Below are 5,667 nucleotides of genomic sequence, written 5' to 3'. Positions count from 1 at the left end.
CAGAGCTGCTTCTCAGTCTTGTTCCTGGCCCTCCCGGATTTTGTCCTCAATGGGCTGCGATGCAGAGGGATTGCTGGGAGACCTTTGCTGGCTGCCAAAGCCATTTGCTGCAGTTCAGCACCGGTATCGAGGCCCACGTTGATTGCAGAGCAGGTGCGGCCCTCGCTAATTGCAAAGGTATCGCCTTTTAATTAAAAATCAATGAGCCTGATTTTATTGTGCCTTTCTTAGATTGATGCAGGAGAGCCACACACTTTCTTTGGATTTAATTAAAGTTTTGGGGGAGATAAATAGCTCGCGCTTATATTGCCCAAGCCATTGTAGGTTTGGTGAGAAGCGCAAAAGGGACGACGAGCAAATTCAGGCCTGTTGTGCAAGGAGGCCTCGGCAGTCATTTTAGGCCATTTGTGGTCACATCAAGCTGCTTGTTTCCTTTCCAGCTTCCTTTGAAAGCCACAGAAATGGATTCAGGATGGAATTAAGGGCGGTTCTAATTATCCTGCTCTTTAACTTGATGGTTTAAGGGGGAAATGGCAAGACATTGTGCCCTAACCCGTCCATGTGAAGCCATCCTGTGGGAGATGGTCTTTTGTTATCTGGAGCTTAATTTACAATGGGCTGTACCAGGGCACTTAAAAAAGTAACAGCAAGTGCTTCTCCTTGTCAGGACTGAAGCCCAGAGAGCAAGGATGGGGGAAGATGTGGCTCTCCAGATGGCGATGGACTACAATTCCCATCACTCATACCCACTGTCTATGCTGGCTCTGGCTGAGAGTTGCAGTCCAACGCCATCTGGAGTGGGGCACACACTCTGCACTTTTGTCACTGTGGTGCTGGAGAAATCTCGGCTGAGGATCTCCGCACCCACCTCCAGCCAGAGGAGAGAGCTGGCGGATGAGTAGCCCGGGTGGTTTTCTGGCGGTTTCCTGGCGGTAGCCTTCCTTGATTGGTGGCCTCCAGATGCTTCGGACAACTGCCAGGACTGGCCCAAGATGCTTGGTACCTGAAGCAAAAGGACGGGATTGTGTCCTTTCCATTTCATGCACAGAAGTCAGCCAGATCGGAAGCCGGCTCCTACTCGGCTCCGAGGACAGCAGGTGACTTCAGGCATGCAGGGCAAGCTCCATGGTACATGTGCACTGTGCCGCCTTGTACCCTCCCACTCGCTGAATCTGCTCCCGAGGCAGCCGCCCCATGCGGCCCAGTGGTAGGGCCTGGACAACCACCCCCAGCACCAGCATCATCATACAGCTGAAGATAAGCAGAGAGGAGGCTGAATGGATCTCTCCAGGAAGGCAGTTCTGTAATCCAGGTGAAGCCACAGTGGTGGCCCCATCTTGCATCCCAGTGGGGTTGTGCAAGGTATCGAAAAGATCTGGGGCTCAGGGCTACTGGGAGAAACACACACACACACACACACACAAATTCACATGAGCATTAAAATCTCTCTTTTTCTGTGTCTTTAAAGGAGCCAATCTCCTAAGAGGAGATGGACCACTCTTTGTAGAAAGGCTGTATGGACAGCAGAGAGAAGCCCATTTCATTTCAGATGAAAGGCTCTGGAAGAAAGATTTGGGGAGCGGGGACATAGTAGTAGGTGAAGCAAATGTTGGCCATTTGCTTCAGCTAGTCCAGGGGAACAGATGCAACAGAGCTCAACAGGACCCCCGTAGCTTCATTTCAGGAAATGGCAGGGTGCTGGGGCAAAAGGCCTCCCAGAGATTCAGGGGCCCAGCCTTAATGGGTCAGCCTGTAACACCATCTTTGCATCCCAGCCAGTCTTGACTTGGCCATAGTCAAGACTCTTGAGATCAGGTGTGGACAGCAAGCAGGTCTTTGCATGCTTTGAACTCCAGCCCCCAGCACTCCAGACCCCACTGGCCGTGCTGGAAGGGGCTTCTGAGAAGTGCTGCCCACCCTTGCTTTAGCTCACTGGGGAAGCTGTGAAATGATGCTTTTATTATGCCATTATCCTGCCATCCTGCTTCCTTCCCAAAGGTTTACATGGGGCCCAGGTGTCACTGGCTCCCTCTCATGTTTTCCCACCACTGCTTCTATCTTTTCTTCACGCAAAATATCCATTCAGGAAAAAAAGGCCATACTGCTCTGGAATCCCTTTGGATGGTTAGTGCTTGGAGACCTCTGTCCCAATGCAGCCTAGTCAGATTTCTTAAGGTTTTGGCATAGTTGGTGCACAAGCTTAAGGGCAAATGTTGACCTTGTCATGGCCAGGATCTGATTGTCCAGAAGCAAAGCTGGTTCCAATAGGACCTCTAACCTCTACCTTGACTTCTAGAAAAACCTCCAGTTCAAACATGTTTATTGTTCTAAGTAGGGCAACAGGCTCCTCCTTGTGGACTACACACCACCTTGACAGGAGCCAGGGCTGATATCCCTCTCTGCTAAGTAGCATCTCCATCCACGTGCCTGATGTATTTGTTGGGGAATGTGGGGGCAAGTATCTAGAGCTAACAGTTCGGTTTCCAGACTCATCTGGAGCCTGTTGTCTCTCTTACCTGAAATTAATCAGTGTGATTTATCAGCTAGCAGAAGAAAAGGCAAGAGAATGTGACTTGACCATTATTGTGCTTTCAACCAAGATTCAGAATTCACCTCTGGGTGCCACTCTTTTCCTATTTCTTACTCGGTGATCATCTGTTTGGAAGTTGCATTTGTATTGTCTGTTCTGCCCACCCCTGTCTTGTACATCTTGTGCACTACAGAATAATTCTCAGCATGCATATGTGAAATGTGCAGGGTCTTGATGTAGAGCTAATCTCTTACATTCAGCACTGGTAGCTGGAAAGGAACTCTCATCTCATCTGCCGATTCATGGACAAAAACCACAATCCAACACACAATATAAGCCTGTTGGTTTCAGTACCTTCAAGTAGACTTAGCACTGTGGAAGAGTGTGGCACAAGTGTGTCGTCTCTCTTGTGCCTCTGAGCTGAAGCGCAGAAACCACATCCAACTGCAAATTAATGTACGCACCTTTTGAGTCAATCCTTCAATTGATTCTCATAACACAGTTGATTCAAACCATGTTAAAATGCCAATCTTCGTTTCCCTTATTGCTCATAAAATACTTAATCCAAACATCTATTGACTGGTCCCTTCCTTCTTCAGCTACCGTGGAGCAGCTAATATCCTGAGGAAAATTGATCGGCCTGAGTGTGTTCATCACATCAGTTATTCTGATAACTTCTTCAAGGGGAACAATTCCTTCTTTGCAAGGGAACGATCGTGCTACTTGTTTGTATTGGTGGTCTGGGATGTTAAGCTACTCCAAATTCTGTGGTGCCAAGATGGCCCAAAGCCTTTGCCAAGGCTGCAACTGAACTCAGTTGGATGTCACAGGATTGCACCCCATCAGGAGCAGGCAGTGTGCTGTCCGTGGGCTCCCAGGCACCTCTGGGTGCCTTCGCACCTGCCAAGGGGCTGAGCCCTTCATTCAAGCAATCAAACAGACATACATACTTCCTTGCAAGCAGTTGAGAATGCCATGATACGAGCATCTGTAGGTGCTAAATTGGGGTTCAAGGGAGCTGTTTATTCGGTTGGGCCTCAGATCCCACTTCTGCTTGTACTCAAGTCTTTTGGGCTAGTTGCTTGTCCTTCAGCACACCTCCCGAGGCTACCATTTTGTGGTGGTGCCCAGGACAGTTTCTGACCTTGCCAAATATGCCCATGGCCTCAAAAGTTTGCCTGCCCCTGAACTCTCGTTCCGTGACATGTACGAGACGGTTCTCTGGATTTGACACCAAGGCGGAAATGTTGTGCACGTGTAGCTGGGAATAACTCCCACTGAGCCGAGTGAGGCTTATGTCTGAGTAATCGTGCTTGGGGCCAGGCTGCCTACAGTACAGTGGAGCCTTTTGTGCTTCCTGTGTGCTGAACGCTGTTGATACAGGAAAAGAAAATGGAGTGTGTCTCCAGGCCAGGCCAGTTCAGGTTTTACATTCATGTTAGAAGAGCATTCGAAATCAAGCTGATTTAACTCTCTTCCATGGGAATAGTCTGCCTGTTCATGAGGAGGGCTGAATCTCATAATGTTTCTTTGATCACCTTTTTTTTTTTTTTTAAAGGCACAACCTATTTCACAATCCTCATTTAGCAGAAGGAGTTGTTGAGGCCAGATTGCCATTTTCTGGAATGAAACTAACAGTTCCGTATGCCTCTTGCCTCTGACCACATGCTACATGTACGTTCTCTGCTGAGCAGAAGTGGAACCCCACCACCCACATAGGACATCTGGTTGAAGTGGGCTTCAGATCTCTACGGTCTCCTAGCTAGCTTGAATTTGGAGAAATCAGAATAAATGCAATATTTCAGGGAATGAGCTTTGACTTTATCTTGAGAGTTGGAGCTTCTGGAAAGGCAGATCTTCCGTCGAAACCCTGCCAGCCAAGCTGGTGAGACAATCAAGTACGCAAGTGGAAAATCTGAGGGAAGGAAATTGGCCCTGGGATACTGGAATCTAAAGAGTGATCTTAGCTTCATTCACCAGGCTCTGCATGTGAAACTACAAAGCGGAGCCAGCCCTGGTCATGGGAGATGACTCACAGGCCCCTGCTCCATAGCCAAAGGGGCCAAGATTCCCACCATCTGTTTCCTTAACTATCACCCAGGGGATACTATGGTAAAAAGGACAGTGGGCAGAATAGACTCTGTAGGCCAGAGCAATGTGTGTGTGCGTGTGTGTGTGCGTGTGTATGGAATATATGTCACAGCTCTCCCCTTCTCTCCCTCTTTTCCCCCCCCATCCTCTTCAAAATGATGTATTAACCAAAACGTTGATGAAATTGAAATTATGCAAAGAATAAACCTTGTTTAGATTGGGTAGCTGTGACCTCCCTATAACTCCTTTTTACGTATTGGCAGGGAATTATCAAATTGGTTCTGTGTTTGAGGGTGCAACTACTTAGAATTTGTAAATAGGTGTAAAGTGTGTGTACAAAACTGTTGTGAGGTTAGTAGAGGAGGTCAGTGGAACTTTAAAGAAAGTATTTTTTAAAAAATAGAGGCAGGGATTTTACAATTAATCTTAGAGAAAACACTGCAACAACAGAACCATGAGAAACAACAGGAAATGTAAAAAAGAGCAATCCTAGGAATCAGAGGCAGCACTCGGGGGCTGACGCGGTTGGGCATTGGCCGAGGGCCCACACTGCAGCAAAGGCTCCACTGACAAGAGGAACCAGGCTCCTCTGCATCCTTCAGCCTGGAGTGGGGTACAGAAGGAGGGGTGGAGGCCACTGGCTGCTTTCAAGGAAGCAAAAGGTGGGGTGAGGCTTGGAGCAGGTGGCTCTGCTGGGGAGAAGGAAGTCTCCCTGGGGGAAAAGGTCTCAGGGGCCCTCCAGAAACTGGGCTGGCCTGCTGCAGATTCTGCTGCAAGGCAAGCTGCAGGTAATCTTTGATCCGAGGACCAAGCCACACTAGATGCAGAAGAAGGCTGATAAAGAGATCCTCCTCTTTTTCAATGCTTTAAATATTTTAATACTTTTACATATTTTAATACTTTCAGTCTTTTAATACAAGGGGTGAAGGACAGTTCTGATTTTGACTGGATCGATGGTGCTGAGGAAAGGATGTTTTGGGAGAAATATGTTTAGAAATGAGGATATTCAGAGGAAATAAAAATATGACTTTGAATGTAAATATTTG

The sequence above is a fragment of the Varanus komodoensis genome, unplaced genomic scaffold, assembly GCF_004798865.1.
Source record: "Varanus komodoensis strain SLA01 unplaced genomic scaffold, ASM479886v1 scaffold18_1, whole genome shotgun sequence".
NCBI classification, from domain to species: Eukaryota; Metazoa; Chordata; class Lepidosauria; order Squamata; family Varanidae; genus Varanus; species Varanus komodoensis.
The sequence above is the reverse complement of the archived record's forward strand: the minus strand, read 5'-3'. Positions refer to the sequence as shown.